This window comes from Pinus tabuliformis, chromosome 1_2, assembly GCF_031772625.1.
Source record: "Pinus tabuliformis cultivar Carrire ecotype Pingquan chromosome 1_2, CPIR1, whole genome shotgun sequence".
Classification (NCBI taxonomy): Eukaryota; Viridiplantae; Streptophyta; class Pinopsida; order Pinales; family Pinaceae; genus Pinus; species Pinus tabuliformis.
In genome coordinates this window covers 1,316,331,951-1,316,350,176 of record NC_142298.1, presented here as the reverse complement: position 1 = coordinate 1,316,350,176, position 18,226 = coordinate 1,316,331,951, and the positions used below count along the sequence as shown (strand labels likewise).

The window sequence follows — 18,226 nt, the reverse complement described above, 5'->3', positions numbered from 1 at the left end:
AAATTTTTCCCTCATAGAGTATACTTGCTGACCCTTCTTCAAGTTATCTTCAGTTATAGTTTCATGGTCAATTTGCAATCATGTTCCATTAGGTCATAGGGCATGTTTCATTAGGTCTTAGGGTTTCATTTCCAAGGTCAAGATCCCTGATTTTAAAAGTGTAAATAAAGGTCAGCAAGGGTATCGGCATGATGAATAAGTCAAGCATGATGGCTTGTAGGTCATAGCCACTGAAAAATTATCTTTTAACCTAATGTAATTTTCACCTCAAAAACATGTTTTTGAGGTGAAAAACAGAGTATTTTGAGTTTATTTGTATTTCTTATGTAATTTTAAGTCACTATATGTAATAAATGTTCCCAGCTGCACCAGAGCATCTCTCCTTGCTGCATGACAAAGAAACACTACAAAAATCAGTTCAAGATGAGAATTTATCCACCTGCAAAGACACAAAGAAGAAAAGGGCATTAAAACAGAGTTTTCAAGAAGGACAAGAAACATTAGAAAGTGGGTTTTTCAAATGAAAAATCAAAATCTACTCCTATTTAAGCTCTCACATTTCATTTTCAAATTCATTATCCTCATTTGCCAAGCAAGGAGTCAAAAAAGTGAGAAGAAGAGGCAAGCTTGAGTGAGTTTTGGGTGAAAGAAGCTGAGCGCTGCGCTTCTGGAGCTGTGGAGCCATGGCGTGTTGAAAATGCAACAAGATGATGGAGCTTAGTGAAAAGAAGTCACCTTCACTAAGTAGGCCCACAGGCTATTTTTGGCGCAAAGTCTATTTTTAGACATATGGATCATGGTCTATGAGTTGCAGGATGCTATTTATGGATGATTGGTCATGTTGGTAAAAATAAATGGACTTCTATTTTTAGACATATGGGCGGAGTCTATTTTTAGACTGCCAGTCTAAAAATAGAACAATCGAATATTATTAGCTCTTAATAATATTTGGACTATAAACATTATCTTATCCTCTTGCAGCACTTCAGTTCGAGCTACGGATGTGGCACATGCAACTGCCAGAAGGAAATACGCTTTTCCTATGGGTTAGTTGAGCTATTGCATGATGGACTTCAGTTAGAACTCAAGTGATTGAGTTTGGTGGAGTTGATTGAGGAGTTGATGGAGTTGTGTTCAGTTTGACTTAGTTGAACTAGTTGTATTTAGTCTAACTGCCAAATACACTAGTGATGAGTGATGTGAATTAATTATTAATTAATTCACTAATTATTAACTCATAAATCAACTAAAGAATACATCAGTTAACTCAATGCATGGACAGTTTAGTGGAGACAAGTGTTAGAGGTGGGTGAAAGGGTGAGTCTACTATCAGTTGTGACTATAGTTGTGCATGAGATTTGCACAATCATTGATTGAGATTGCCAATGAGGATTGCACAGTACAAGAAAAAAGGAATTCGAACTTGGATCATTCCTATTCTCAACTTGGATTGCGCAGTAGAGGCAGGCAAACAGTGGAGGAGATTTGAACCCATGACTTGTTCAGATCTGAGCTAGTTTGTGTGTAGTAGGTGGAGATAGTACTGAGTACTTGTGAGGAGTATTGTACTATGTATTGTTACATGTTCTCTATCATTATAATATACATATAGTTGGGGGTTTTCAGCTGTATGCTTTCCCCATTACATACTGTGTTGATATGTGTGATTGTTGTTTCAATGTGCGCATGCGATTGTTTTTTATTCCAGAAATTGATGATCAATGTAGAGGAGGTTATGTATTATGCATGCATTCCGCAAATAGTGTATAATCAGGATAATCTCTATGAATAAGTGTTATATTATTCAAAATTTCTACATGGTATCGGAGCAGAGTTGATCATCAGATCTATTATTCAGAAAGTGATTACATTTTATTTCTTCACGCAGAGTCTGTAATCGGGCCAGGTAGCTTCTGGATTCATCCTTCTTTTGGAAGGTGAGATATCCGGTAAATGCCCATACAGTCAATCTCTGTACGAGAAATAATTTGTTCTCACGAATTTTAGATCAGAAGTGGTTGAGTTTTGAGCTGGTGGAATTCGAATTTGCAGCAGTGTTTTCTTGGTGTCGAAGTTGAAATGTCTTTCAACGGATTGCGATTGGAGTATGCTCTTGAAGGCAGCTCGAATTATATTGCATGGAAAGACAGGCTGGAGGTGGTGTTAAATGGCAATGGGTTGAAGGAGTTCATAGATGCTGAGGTCCCAAACCCTACTGATGCTGCTCACGTTGAGGCTTGGGAAAAGAAGACATCAAAGTGTTAAAGGACTCTGTTGGAGGGCGTGAAGGATCACATTGTATCCAGCCTGCATGGAAAGGATTCTCCATACTTGATGTGGAAAGTGTTGACAGATTTATTCCAAAGCAAGAGCGACCAGAGGAATTTGGCGCTCAAGGATAAACTCAGAAACATTAAGTGTGAGAAAGGAGACAGTATGCCCAAGTATCTCACGAAGTTCACCCAATGCCAGGATGAGCTGGGAAGTGTGGGGGTGACTGTCGATGATGAGGACTTGGTGAGCTTGGATCTCCTTGGTCTTCCGAAGAGTTGGCATTCCTATCAGGACTCTGTCAATGGTCGGGAGAAATTTCCAGGATGGGAGAGAATTTGGTCGGATCTTGTGCAAGAGGAGATCAGGCGGAATAACAGGGACGAATCTTTATCAAAGGCATCTGATGAAGAAAATTGCGCTTTGGATGCCAAAGCAAAGAAGGGGAAGAACAAGAAAGCTTCTCATTCCGGTGCGAAAGGCAAGAAGCAGGACATGTCCAAAGTGAAGTGCTTTCACTGTCACCAGCACAGACATTATGCCACAAATTGCCCGCAGAAGAAGAAAAATAAGCAAGCTGCTGGATTTGCAGCGAGAGAGGCCTTAACCTCGCAGTTTGAGCTGGATTTTTCATTGATCACATGCTTGGTATCAAGTGTGATGGGATCGGTATGGTTCTTGGACAGTGGTGCGTCTTTTCATGTGACAAGAGATCGAGATTTGTTTTCTGATTTGGATGAGAAAGATCTTGGAGTGCACATCGATATGGGCGATGATGGTAGATACAGTGTGACTGGTATCAGTACCATTTTCTTTGAGAGGGAGTTTGGTAAACCCTTCGTATTGAAGGAAGTGATGCATGTTCCAGGATTGAAGACGAATCTTATCTCTGTGGCAATGTTAGAAGACAAGGGATATGATGTTGTCTTCAGTGAGGGAAAGGATTTCCTGCGCAGTAAGACAACTGGAGAAACCCGGAAGATAGGGGTTCGAGTCAAGAAACTTTATCAATTGCATGTAGATGGCTGCGTAGCAATGGCATGCAAGGCAGAAGGAGTGGTGAGCCGGGATAATGGTGAACTGTGGCAACGGAGATTGGGCCACCTTCACCATGGAGCTTTGAAGACACTGCAGCAGATTTCTACTGGGCTTCCTAAAGGCACTCTTGCGCAGTCAGATTAGTGCAAGGGGTGTACTTTGGGAAAATTTGTGAAAGCCACCTTTCACGAGAAGGATAGTCGCACCACGACGATCCTTAGGAGAATTCACACAGACATGTGTGGACCTTTCTCAGTAGCTTCGACAGCAAATCACAAGTACTATGTGATCTTTGTTGATGATTTCTCTCGAAAGTGTTGGATCTTCTTCATGCAGAAGAAGAGCGAGACATACTTAAAGTTCTGTGAGTTCAAAGCACTGGTCAAGAAGGAATCGAGGAAGAAGGTGAAGGCTCTTAGGAGCGAAAATGGTGGTGAATTCATCTCTGGCGAGTTCAAGGACTTCTGCAGCGCAGAAGGGATTCGAAGAGAGCTCATAGCTCCCCATAACCCACAGCAGAACAAGGTTGCTGAGCAGAAGAACAGAACGATCGTGGGTGTTGCACGGGCGATGTTGCATGATCAGGGCCTACCCCTTCACTTGTGGGCGGAGGCATGCAATACTGCAGTATATGTGTAGAACCATTTTCCTCACAAGATACTTGGCATGAGTACACCCGAGGAGGCTTATTCTGGTAAGAGGCCTGATATTTCCCATTTGAGGATTTTTGGTTCTCTTGTTTACATGCATGTGAAGAAGGATGCCAGGAAGAAGCTGGAGCCAACCGCAGAGGTTGGGATATTTTTGGGTACATTGATATGCCCCACAACTATCGTTTGTATTTGCCAGATAGTCGCAAGACTGTTGTGCGACGGGATATCAAATTTTAGGAGGAGAAAGCCATGAAGTGTTTGCTTGAGAGGGAGCCACACTTGCATGCATATGATGAGCTATTAGTTCCTAAGGATGAGCTTCAGGACGTGGATCAGCCACAAGATGAAGTTCATGGAGTGGAAGAGACCACTCATGCAGTGCCAACCATCAAAGGGCGAAAGCGTACTACAGAAGCTGAGCGACTGGCTCAAGATGCAGAGAAGGTTGTAGGACCACCTAAAGTGCATCGCAAATAGAGACAGTCACCTGATCGGTACACTGGATACATGGCTCTTGTGAGCAAATTTGTCGTGACTGAGCCATCCTCTTTCGAGGAAGCTGTGGAGGATCCCGCATGGGTAGATTCCATGGTGGAAGAGTATGATTCGATTGTCAGAAACAATGCATGGGAGATTGTCCCAAGACCGAAAGGGAAATCAGTGGAGGGTAAGTTGCTAATCATTGTACTTTATGTAGATGATTTGATTTTGATGGGAGATGAGCTGTTGATACTTTCATGCAAGGAGGATCTTGCTAGAGAGATTGAGATGAAGGACTTGGGCCTCCTTCATTATTTCCTGGGATTGGAAATTTGGCAGCGCAGTGATGGACTATTTGTTTCTCAGGGTAAGTATGCCTGGGAGATACTGGAGAAGTTCAACATGCATGGCTGCAAGCCTGTTGATACTCCTCTTCCTGGAGGTTGGAGGAAGGAGGATGCTACTTCAGCGGAGGTAGTGGATGCCACTGTTTATCGACAGTTAGTGGGGTCGCTCATGTATCTAGTCAATACACGACCCGATATATGCTATGCTGTTAACTAGCTTTCACAAGCTATGGTTAAGCCAACCAAGCTCTTCTGGAAGGCAGGCAAGCATGTATTGCGTTATCTCATAGGCACATCGGGATATGGATTGTGGTACAGACAGGAGGATGAGGTGAAGCTATGTGGATTCACGGATGCAGATTGGGCAGGGAGCCCAATGGACAGAAAGAGCACATCTGGAGGGATCTTTAGTATCGGGTCGACAACAATTTCTTGGTACAGTAGGAAGAAGAGATCCATGGCACTCAGTTCAGCAGAGGCCAAGTATATGGCAGCAAGTTTGGCTGCATGCGAGGCTATATGGATGGGGAAGATCCTGGTCGGGTTGTTTGGGTCACACTTGGAGCCTGCTGTGATTTATTGTGATAACCAGAGTTGCATTAAAATCTTGGCTAATCCAGTATTTCATGATAGATCCAAGCACATCGACATCAGGTACCATCATATCAGAGATTATGTGTAGCGGAGAATCATGTTACTTTCATACATTCCCACGGAGGATCAGGATGTTGATATCTTGACGAAGGCGCTCACCAGAAGAAAATTAGAATACCACAGAGGCAGGATAGGGGTTGCAGATAATCCATATCTTGTTGAGAGGGAGTGTTGAAAATGCAACAAGATGATGGAGCTTAGTGAAAAGAAGTCGCCTTCACTAAGTAGGCCCGTAGGCTATTTTTGGCGCAAAGTCTATTTTTAGACATATGGATCATGGTCTATGAGTTGCAGGATGCTATTTATGGATGAATGGTCATGTTGGTAAAAATAGATGGACTTCTATTTTTAGACATATGGGTGGAGTTTATTTTTAGACTGCCAGTCTAAAAATAGAACAGTCAAATATTATTAGCTCTTAATAATATTTGGACTATAAACATTATCTTATCCTCTTGCAGCACTTCAGTTCGAGCTACGGATGTGGCACATGCAACTTCCAGAAGGAAATACGCTTTTCCTATGGGTTAGTTGAGCTATTGCATGATGGACTTCAGTTAGAACTCAAGTGATTGAGTTTGGTGGAGTTGATTGAGGAGTTGATGGAGTTGTGTTCAGTTTGACTTAGTTGAACTAGTTGTATTTAGTCTAACTGCCAAATACACTAGTGATGAGTGATGTGAATTAATTATTAATTAATTCACTAATTATTAACTCATAAATCAACTAAAGAATACATCAATTAACTCAGTGCATGGACAATTCAGTGGAGACAAGTGTTAGAGGTGGGTGAAAGGGTGAGTCTACTATCAGTTGTGACTATAGCTGTGCATGAGATTTGCACAATCATTGATTGAGATTGCCAATGAGGATTGCGCAGTACAAGAAAAAAGGAATTTGAACTTGGATCATTCCTATTCTCAACTTGGATTGCGCAGTAGAAGCAGGCAAACAATGGAGGAGATTTGAACCCATGACTTGTTCAGATCTGAGCTAGTTTGTGTGTAGCAGGTGGAGATAGTACTGAGTACTTGTGAGGAGTATTGCACTATGTATTGTTACATGTTCTCTATCATTATAATATACAGATAGTTGGGGCTTTTGAGCTGTATGCTTTCCCCATTACATACTGTGTTGATATGTGTGATTAATGTTTCAATGTGCGCATGCGATTGTTTTTGATTCCGCAAATTGATGATCAACGTAGAGGAGGTTATGTATTATGCATGCATTCTGCAAATAGTGTATAATCAGGATAATCTCTGTGAATAAGTGTTATATTATTCAAAATTTCTACATGGCGCTGTGCTTTGGCAAAGTGTCACTGCGCTTCTGAGTAAGGTAGGTTGGCGCTGCATTTTTGGAGACCGGCGCTGCACTTTGAGCCTGGTGCTACGCTTCTGGCATAATTTCACATTGTAAATTTACATTAGCACTGCGCTTCTGTGCAGTGGCACTGCGCTTTGTGCAAGAGAGCTAAAAAACCCTCAAAATCTCAAGGAAACTCCAAATTGATCTCTCCTTCCATCTTTGCAAGTAAGTTGACATCCCTCACTTCAGTTTTGGTTTGCAAATCAAATCTATAAGCATCATTTTCCATGTTTAATATGAAACCCTAAAATCTCCCTAATGATGCCTAAAACCCTAAATCCTCACTGTTCATCCTATCACCTATCCCTACAACTCTAAATTCCCCTATCTGTATTCCCCCATCACCCTATCCCTTTTTCCCTTTACCCCTATTCCATATCATTCCCATTCCCTTTATCCCTCTTCCCCAAGAGAAAATTCTCAAGCAAACAAGCCCTCCCCCTCATTTCCTACTCCTCCATTCATTTCCTAGTCACAAGCTCATCTCCCATCCCCTCATTCCTAAAAACACTTTCACTCATTCCCTTCATACACCTCAACCTTGCAAACATGGACCAAGAAGACCGAGACTATGAGGAGGAGAACACAGGCAGTGACACTTCAGCAGATAGAGCCAGGAAACCGAGAAAACCACACAAGGGAGGCAGGATTATTAGAGAAGAGCCATCAAACCTTAGGGAATTGCAGGCCTCTTAGTTGGCTGTCACATGTTTCAGATACCTTGGCTGCTATGAGTTCTGTGAGCAGGTAGAGAGAGTTCAGCATCACCCTGAGCTCACTAGACTTTTTGTAGCCCATCTTCAGGACAACAGGGTGACTCTTGCTGGGGTAACATTCACCATCTCACCTTCCATCATTTCAGATGCCACCAAGATTCCTAATGTAGGGGAGAAGTGGTTCAAGGGCCAGGACCTGGATGAGCACTATTATGAGCCTTATATCAAACCCCAGCACAAAAATGAGGTGAAGAGACTTTTTCCTTTCAGATTTCTTGAAAACAAGTATGTCCCCATGATGAAAATCATCATGAAGTATTTCACTTGTGAGGGCAGGTTCTCCAGGTTGTACACCTATCACATCAGGCTCCTCATGCATTTTACCAGGGTGAGGATGTTAAACCTCCCTTACTTCTTGTTCAGGAATATTGAGAAGATGGCTCATATTGTCCAAAGAAAGCCATACCCTCAGCAGATGAGCAGTCTTTATCATTACTCCCTGATCAAGATCATTGTGCTTCATCATCTCAGTCTCCTCAACATCTCTTGGGAGACCTTTATTTCTCATGACATTTTCAGGGGTCCTCAAATTCCTCCACCAATGTCTCAAGAAGCAGGAGGACCTTCTAGCCAAGTGAAAATAGATGAGGAGGCCAAGGAGACAAGAACTACTGAGGTGCCTGTTTACATGACATATCAGAGGGGCACAAGGAGACTATTTGCAACCGATAGGCAAGTGTTTTCTCCACGAGATGTGGAAGGGGCCTTGCCTTCTTCATCATCCCATAGGCAAATTCTAGCTCCACAGGATGTGGAAGGGGCTTTGCCTTCTTCATCGACACAAAAGGTACAAGTGCAGCAGTTGCACAAAGGGAAGGAAAGGATGTCAGAGTAGAGTCTTGATGATGAGGAGGAAAGGGACTTTGACTTTACTGAGCATGATGAGCCGGAGCAGCAGTATACCCATCATGGAGTTGAAATCATTGACTTAGAGGCTCAGGACAAAGAAACCATCAAAGACATCATCATACAAGAGAGGGAAGCTCAAGTACAAGCTTTGGCGGACAATTTGGAGAGGGCCAAATATGTCATCACATATTTGGAGCAAGAAAACAAGCAATTGAGTGACAAACAAGTCCTCATGGAGTTGGAAATGCTCAAGATGAAACGACAAAGTGGCAAAGAGGCACAAGTCACTTTGACTCCTATTGAGAAAGAGATTGAAGACGATAGGGAGACTTGGCTTGAGAGGGTCAACTTGCACCTTGAGAAGCTGCTACAGAAGGCCAATAGAGACAATCAGATGATCAGACACATGGCCTATCATTACCGAACCTGAAACAAGATTTGCAATATGAGGGTCAAGAAAATGAAAACTAGGCTAAGGTGGGCCTTGAAAGGCAAAAAGGAGGAGAATAGGCTTAGGATGCTTGCTGAAGCTTCCTTGGCTCATCAAAGCACTTGATGATGGTGGTTCTCACCAATTTTGGGAAAATTTGGAGCAAATTTTGTCATTTGCAAATTTTGGAATTTATTACACAAAAAACTGCTTAAAAGCGTAGCACCACTGGCGCTGCGCTTTTCCTAGGGGCACCCAATGAAGAAATGGTTTTCATTTTTGGATTCATTGTGATGAGGGCATGCACCCTAGCAAGTTTCAAAGTTTTTGGGGCAGAACTGGTCCACCAAAAGGTCAAACAATACCCTAAAAATGACCTCTCTACCACTTTTTGGACACACAGAAGCAACCTTGGGAGAATCAAGTTTTGAGGGGACAGATGAACTTAAAATGAAGATATTCTAGGTTTTTTGGAAAGTAGACTTGAAGACTTTTCCAATGAGCTATCATGGGCTCAATTTGGATGTCGGGAAGGCCTCCAAAAGGGACCTGAAAGTGGCGTTGTGCTTTGGGCAGTTTTGCTCAAGATGGCCATTTTTCCAGTTTTTTCACTGTGATCATGGATTCTCTCTCATGGATGATGATTCACCATTGTAAATGATGACATTGCATGTAATTATGATAGATAAATAGTAATATAGGGTAGATTCATTGCCTTAGAAGTTAGTTTGAGCTCAAATGAATCAGTTTTTCACTTTTAGAGGCAAGTTGTTGAGTTGCCTATATTCCTGTTTCTTGTTCAGTATTAGTTAGATTAGCTCCTCATATTAGGGATTCGACCCCTAAGTATGGGAGGAGGTTGAAATCATGTCTATATCTTCTTCTTCTCTCTCATTGTAAAGGGTTGGACTCAGTTGGATTCTCAGACCTTGATTATACACCTTTTGTAAGCAGTTTGGCAGGAGATTAATAGGAATTATAGCTATTTTTATGGGATCCATGTGGAATGAGTTTTAGTATAGTTTCTTCTTATGTGATCATATTTTAATGTGTTTTATGTATTCCATGCATCATTTCATTGCTTCTAGTTGAGTGTTTTCAAGTTGATAGGTAGAATTCATTATATCAGTGCTCTACCTTGGGAAACCATTCATCATTTCATGTTTTCTGCAGTCTAGGAAGGATCCATGGTTTTCACATGCCCTTCTTAGCTTCTCACCAGTCTAAAACATTGACGCAACGGAAACAGTGGTTCAATATAAACCCACAGTTGGAGCTGTAAAACCCAACAATCACCCCGCTTTGCACCCTTTTCCAAAAAATATAGGCCTTTTACCTATCGGAGCCAAAACTGCCTTTGAAAACCCTTAAACAATGTGTTTTCCCTTTCGGAAATGCATTACCATTAAAAAATACCAAAACAATGCTTTTTCCCACTTTTTAAACAAATATATATGTTATGCCGCATATCCAGATCTGGCTGATCGGACGGCTCAGGTTGAATCGCAGTATCGGTGATTGGAGGTCCCAATGGTCACAACTATCGGCGCTATCCCTTGGTGGAGATCCAATGCGATATCACTAATCGCTATCAGTGATTACAGTAACCCGCTTAACTCTCTGCCACTCCACTTCATACATGCCGATGCGATGTATGTTTCGGCAATCGCATATCGCAAAGGCTTGGGGACAAGCCTTTTACATGCCCCAATCCGACTGCACGATGCGATCTATTGTTAGACCCGATAGGACCCAAAACTCCCGTGCATAAAATTTCAAGTCTGCTTCCTTGAATCTGCTAAGTATTTAGCGTGATTTCTTTGTGTAAATGGCATTCGGTGATACGACAAATAAATACACTGGGGTGATTCTATGTGGGTTCCACGGACCTAATATTGTTAAAACTTCCCTCCTATAATAATTTAAAGTCTGGATTCTCTATCCAACTGTGTTTTGCACTCGATACTTAGTGTATTTTGAGTTTTTCACTCACAGAACCAAACCAATGGAATGAACTCACCAATCGAACATTTAACATAATATTTCTATGATATAATATGAAAAGCACAGGCCAGCATCAATATCATCCAATTATAGAGAGAAAAATAAGAATTTGAGGCCTCCACGGGTTGTTTATATTAATATGCACGCAACACTGATTTATTCACATAAACACACAACAAAGTCTCGGCCTTAAGCAAGATTACACAGATAAAGACCTCTGTCTCAGAAAATGCAAATCCACTCACTATCTCTATGCTCTCCTCTCTCTCTCTCATTACATTTTCCTTCCTTTTATCCATCGATAAACACTCTAACCATATCTAACAACAAAATCTCTATTTTTGATAGATCTAACAACAAATATCTAACTCCTAACTCTATGCTAACAATCTCTATCTCTGAATCTAAAATAAGACAATCTCTAACTTATTACAATAATGAATTATAACTATTTTCTTGAGAGTTCCAACCCTCTCAGTAAAATTGGCTTTTTACCAATCAGGTCAATGAATTTCAACTTGTTTAGCCACAACATGTGAACAAACTTTCACATTGTTGGCTAAGTCCAGATGCTCCTACATCAGACTCCCAAGGAAGAAAAGAATCCTCCTTCAAACTTTCAGGACTTACTCCATATTTCTGTAGTTCTTCTGCTTTCAACCAGCTAGCATCCTCCATTGGTTGTCCTCTCCATTTGACTAAATACTAGAAATAAGTCTGTCCTCTGGTTCTTTTGGATACTCTCTTCTCCAAAACAGCTTCCACTTCCTTCTTAGCTGTCTTTGGCATTTGTTCTTCCCAATTCATAGTTTGAACTTCATCCCCTATAGCTTCCTCCTGCAACTTTGTCTCTGCCTCTCTGTATGGATACAAATCTGCAACATTAAAAATGGGGGATATTCCAATCCCTTCTGGCAACTCAATCTCATATGCATTGGCTGAAAATTTTCTTACAATTTTGCAAGGTCCTATCTTTTTCATTTTCAATTTGTTGTAAGTTTTAGTAGGAAATCTCTCTTTCCTCAAATGCACCATCACTAAGTCTCCCACTTGGAATTCTTTCTCTCTTCTTTTCAGATCTACCCTCTGTTTATATTTGTTGCTGCTTTCCTGCAATTTTCCTTTGACTTCTTCCTGTAATCTCTGCATCTGTTCTGAAAATTCTTCAGCTTTTTCACTTCTGGTTTCCTACTTTCCCAAATTCCTGAGCTCATACACACCTCTTGGATGCATTCCAAAGACAATCTGAAATGGACTCATTCCAGTGCTTTAGTTTGGAGTATCATTGTAAGCAAACTCAGCTTGAGCTAGTGCTAAATCCCACTGTTTCAGATTTTGATATACTAAAATTCTTAATATATTTCCCAAGCTCCTGATCACTACTTCAGTTTGTCCATCTGTTTGAGGATGGTATGTTGAACTAAAACTGAGGTTATCTCCCAGTTTCTTCCAAAGAGTCCTCTAGAAATGCCCTACAAACTTGGTATCTCGATCAGATACAATACTTACAGGTAACCCATGCAATCTTACAATCTCTGAAAATAATAAATTAGCTATGTGTGTTGCATCACTAGTTTTCCTACATGCAATGAAATGTGCCATTTTAGAGAATCTATCTACTACAACATAAATGGAATCATTCCCTCTCTAGGTTTTTGGTAGCCCCAGAACGAAATCCATGCTAACTACATCCCACGATCAGTCTGCTATGGGCAATGGCTGATACAGCCCTGAATTCTGACTCCTTCCTTTGGCATGCTGACATATCCTTCATTTCTCAACAAACTTCTCAACATTAGTTTGAATTTTTTTCCAATAATAAAAAGCTTTCACCTGGGCGAAGGTTTTATATTGTCCAAAATGACCAAATAATCCTCCACTATGTTTCTCCTTTATGATGTTTTCCCTCATGGAACATTTGGGAATACACAACTTGTTGCTTTTAAATAATAGACCTCCTTGAATGAGGTAGTCCAACCACTGATTTCTGTTATGGCTCATTGGATTTTGAACTGTTGTATAGATATCTCTGAAATCTTCATCATCCTTGTACATTTCAATCATTTCCTCAAATTCTACAACACCCACTTTGAATTATTGCAAAATAAAACTTACCCTGCTCAATGCATCTGCTACTTTATTTGACTTACCACTCATGCTTTATTACAAAAGTAAAACTTTGCAGAAATTCTACCCACTTGGCATGTTTCTGATTCAGCTTTAGCTGGTTATTGATAAATTGTAAAGCATGATTGTCTGAATATAATATGAATTATTTTGGCAACAAATAATGTTTCTTCTTTGCATCATTTAGTTTCTCACTAAAAGATGTTATTGATCTTTGCTCTTGACTCAGAACTGTGCCAACTGCAACTCCACTAGAATTTGTTTCTACTTGAAATACTTTCTCAAAATCTGGCAAAGCTAAAATAGGATTCTCTGTGATTTTCTTCTTCAGCAAGTTAAAACTTTAGTTTGTTGCTTCTACCCACTGAAATTGCTGATTGATCTCCTTGATTGTCTCAAGGATTGGTGCACAAATTTGACTAAAACCTTTAATAAACTTTCTGTAAAAACTTGCAAGTCCATGGAAGCTTCTTACCTCAAATATGATTCTGGGAGTAGGCCAGTTCCAAATTGCTTGGGCCTTCTCTGGATCCATCTTCAAGCCTTCTTTAGAAACTACAAATCCTAAGTAAACCAACTCCTCCTTCATGAAACTACACTTATTTAAATTTATTAGTAGTTTCTCTTTCTGCAGAGTTCTTAGGACCAACTTAAGATGCTCTAAATGCTCCTCTTTACTTTTACTAAAAACAGAATATCATCAAGGTACACAATAAAAAATTTACCTGCATACTCCTTCAAGACTTCATTCATTAACCTCATGAACGTACTGGGTGCATTAGTGAGCCCAAAAGGCATCACTAACCACTCATACAACCCACTATTTGTTTTGAATGCAGTTTTCCATTCATCACCTTCCCGAATCCTTATTTGATGATATCCACTCTTCAAATCTATTTTAGTAAAGTATCTAGATCCACTCAAACAGTCCATTAAATCATCCATGCATGGAAAAGGAAATCTGTACCTGATTGTGATCTTGTTGATAGCTCTAGAATCTGTGCACATGCGCCATTCTCCTCCTTTCTTTGGACTGAGTACTATTGGTATAGCACATGGGCTAAGACTTTCTCTGATCAACCCCTTATCCATCAACTCCTGCACTTGCCTTCCAACTTCTGCGTTCTCTTGAGGAGTTAGTCTATATGCTGCTTTATTTGGCAAGCTTGCTCCTGGTATTAAGTCAATGTGATGACTAATACTCCTAATCGGTGGTAATGCATTCGGAAACTCATCCACAATAATATCAGCAAAATCATCTAACAGTATTCGAACTTCTTCAGTCAAATCATTCAAGTTTGTGGAAGTCAAAATTACCTTTGGTCTTCCCACAACAACAAAATGCAACTCCTCATTCTTCACTACTTCCTACAACAGCTCCTTTCCACTTATCAGCATAATACTACTTCCAGGTGTTCCTTTGTCAACGTCGTTCTTCATTGGCAGCAATGTGTGTTTAGTTCCATATTTCTCCAAAGTATAAGTGTTTCTTCTTCCATCATGAATAGCTTTCCGATCAAATTGCCACAGTCTTCCTAGCAATACATGGCATACATCCATGGGCACTGCATTGTTAGAAAATTATATATTACGGAGCAATGGAACACATAAAATATTGCAGAAATATAAACACAGAAAACACATAAAACAAGAGAGACATAGATATACGTGGTTCACCCAGTTTGGGCTACGTCCACCCCGAACATCCAGTGCTTCCTTTCTATTATCCAGCAAAATGAAGAGACACAACCTACAACAGATCCACTGTAATATCCTCTGTTTTCTCTCACAGTCTCGCCTCTCTATTTCTCGCTCACATAATACACATCTATATCTCAACCTCAAATACAATGCCCTCATACAAAGAGAGGGGTTGCCTTCTAGGGCAAAAAACCCTAAACTAAACATAAGTTCTACCGTCAGATCATCCACCTAATGAACAACCCAGATTGATTAGAAATTACTATACTTTTACAAGGCAATTTTACATCTATTTTTAGCTTCGAGGGCGCTACCCCCGAACCCCCGCCGAGGGACTGTTGGCCTCTGCACCCCCCTGCGTGGAGGGATGTACAAAATTCCCGGGGTATATATTCGGCTGAAACAAAGACCTTTGAACAATCATTCTCCACACACAATGTACATCACATAATATCACATCTTTATACGTACCAATTTGTATCTCCACCTTGCATTGTTAAGTCACAATAATCTGATGTCCGTTCTGCAACCATGACATTTTATAAGGAGTAGGGTGCATGATCTTTGCTAGTCCAAGCTTGTCCACCATCTCTGTAGAAACAATATTGTCAGTGCTTCCACTATCAATTATCACTTTGCAACACTTACCTTTTGACTTACAGGTAGTTCTGAACAAATTCTTCCTCTATGCTGGTTCTCCAATGTCCAGCTCTGCCCCAAGCAAAGTCCTTCTCAATAATAGTGATTCACCTTCTTTATGGGGCTCTTCCTTTTCCACAAGTCGAGGTGGTTCTGGCTTTGCCTCAGCCACATTCGCATTTCTCTGACTTGCTGGTTTATTATGAGGAAAATTCGATGACATATGTCCCCATTCTCCACATGTATAACATCGAACATCTCTTCATCGACCTCTTCCTCTGGGCACATATCTTCCTCTGTTAGATTCCCCCCTCTATGGTGGTCTACTACTTGAGCTCCCTGCTTCATGCTGATGTTGTTGTCCCCTTGGTCTGGTAGTTCCCCTACCTCTTGCTGAGCTTTTTCCTCTATTCCTCTGATTCTGTTTCCTCAAGATATTTTCTTCTGCCTTCAAACTTGCTTGATAGGCTTCCTCAATAGTTTTCAGACTTAACAAGCTAATCTCATCTTGTATGTCATACCTTAAGCCATTTATATATCTAGCTACCTTTTCCACATCATCCTCTACATGCCCTGCTCTAATATTCAATCTATAAAATTCTTCTGTATATTCTTTAACAGACATTCCTTTTTGCCTTAAATTTTGCAATTGCTTAAAAAGATTCAAATGATAGTCTTTAGGAAAAAACTTGGCTTTCATTTTACTTACCATTTTATCCCATAGCTTGATCTTGGACTTCCCTTTCCTCGTTCTTGATGTCTGTACCTCGTCCCACCAGATGGCTGCGTGACCCTTCAATCTGGTAACTACAAACTTCACTCTCTTCCCCTCATCAATCTCTTCATAGTCAAAGTACTGGTCTAAGGATCTGATCCAATCTATTAACTCTTCTGCGTTCAGACTCCCTTCATACATAGGGATTTCCGCCTTAGGTTTTCCTCCTACTTTCACTAACATCTTAAGGACCTTGGCAGTTTCATCATTTTCATCTACTATCTCCTCTGCAGGAGATTCTTCTGAAGAACTTTCATCTCCTTCATCAAGTGCTCTTCTCTGGGCAATCTCAATTGACTCCATCTGTGTACACAGACTCCGTACCTCTTCCAGTAGAATTGCATTTGGGTTAGGTCTTCCTCGACCAATGCCTCTCCTTGGTGGCATTTTTGCTATAAATAACCCTTTCTTCTACTTTGATACCAAAAATGACATAGAGGAAAAAGTGGTTCAATATAAACCCACAGTTGGATCTGTAAAACCCAACAATCACCCCGCTTTACACCCTTTTCCACAAAATATAGGCCTTTTACCTATCGCAGCCAAAACTGCCTTTGGAAACCCTTAAACAATGTGTTTTCCCTTTCGGAAATGAATTACCATTAAAAAATACCAAAACAACGCTTTTTCCCACTTTTTAAACAAATATATATGTTATGCCGCATATCCAGATCTGGCTGATCGGACGGCTCAGGTTGAATCGCAATATCGGTGATTGGAGGTCCCAATGGTCACAACTATCGGTGTTATCCCTTGGTGGAGATCCAATGCGATATCACTAATCGCTATCGGTGATTACAATAACCCGCTTAACTCTCTGCCGCTCCACTTCATACATGCCGATGCGATATATGTGTCGGCAATCGCATATCGCAAAGGCTTGGGGACAAGCCTTTGACATGCCCCAATCCGACTGCGCGATGCGATCTATTGTCGGACCCGATAGGACCCAAAACTCCCGTGCATAAAATTTCAAGTCCGCTTCCTTGAATCCACTAAGTGTTTAGCGTGATTTCTCTGTGTAAATGACATTCAGTGATACGACAAATAAATACACTAGGGTGATGCTATGTGGCTTCCACAGACCCGATAGCGTTAAAACTTCCCTCCTATAATAATTTAAAGTCCAGATTCTCTATCTGACTATGTTTTGTGCCCGATACTTAGTGTGTTTTGGGTTTTCCACTCACAGAACCAAACCAATGGAATGAACTCACCAATCGAACCTTTAACACAATATTTCTATGATAAAATATGAAAAACACAGGCCAACATCAATATCATCCAATTACAGAGAGAAAAATAAGCATTTGAGGCCTCCATGGGCTGTTTATATTAATATGCACGCAACACTGATTTATTCACAATAAACACATAACAGAGTCTCAGCCTTAGGCTAGATTACACAGATAAAGACCTCTATCTCAAAAAATGCAAATCCACTCACTATCTCTCTACTCTCCTCTCTCTCGCTCATTACATTTTCCTTCCTTTTATCCATCAATAAACACTCTAACCATATCTAACAATAAAATATCTATTTTTGATATATCTAACAACAAATCTCTAACTCCTAGCTCTATGCTAACAATCTCTATATCTATATCTAAAATAAGACAGTCTCTAACTTATTACAATAATGAATTATAACTAATTTCTTAAGAGATCGAACCCTCTCAGTAAAACTGGCTTTTTACCAATCAGGTCAATGCATTTCAACTTGTTTAGCCACAACATGTGAACAAACTTTTACATTGTTGGCTAAGTCTAGATGCTCCTGCATTAAACATCTCATCACATCAAGCCCTTGAGTGCTAAAGCCTATGCCTACCTTGCCCCATTGAACACCCTGCAATTCTGACCTAATTCCCTAGACCTAAACTGCCCAGCTCCTCCTGATCCAGGAAAACCCCTACAAAATCCAATCAAAACCTTTGTGCTACTATACCTAGCCTAAAATCCTTTACTTGATCCAGTCATCTTGGTTGAGATTCTTATGGAGAGAGCCCTCTCCTGGCCTAGTAGGGCTAGCTACTTGGCTAAGCATGGTTTGTGGTTACCCTGGTATTGCCTTCCTTCAACCTGAGGTTCAATCCAGGTGATAACAACAT

The 18,226-nt window shown here is 40.6% G+C and overlaps 1 pseudogene; it reads right to left on the bottom strand.

The window, feature by feature from the left end:
- Positions 1-16,418, bottom strand: part of LOC149211067 (protein MODIFIED TRANSPORT TO THE VACUOLE 1-like) — a 98,937-nt pseudogene extending 82,519 nt beyond the window's left edge.
- Positions 16,419-18,226: the final 1,808 nt, after the last annotated feature.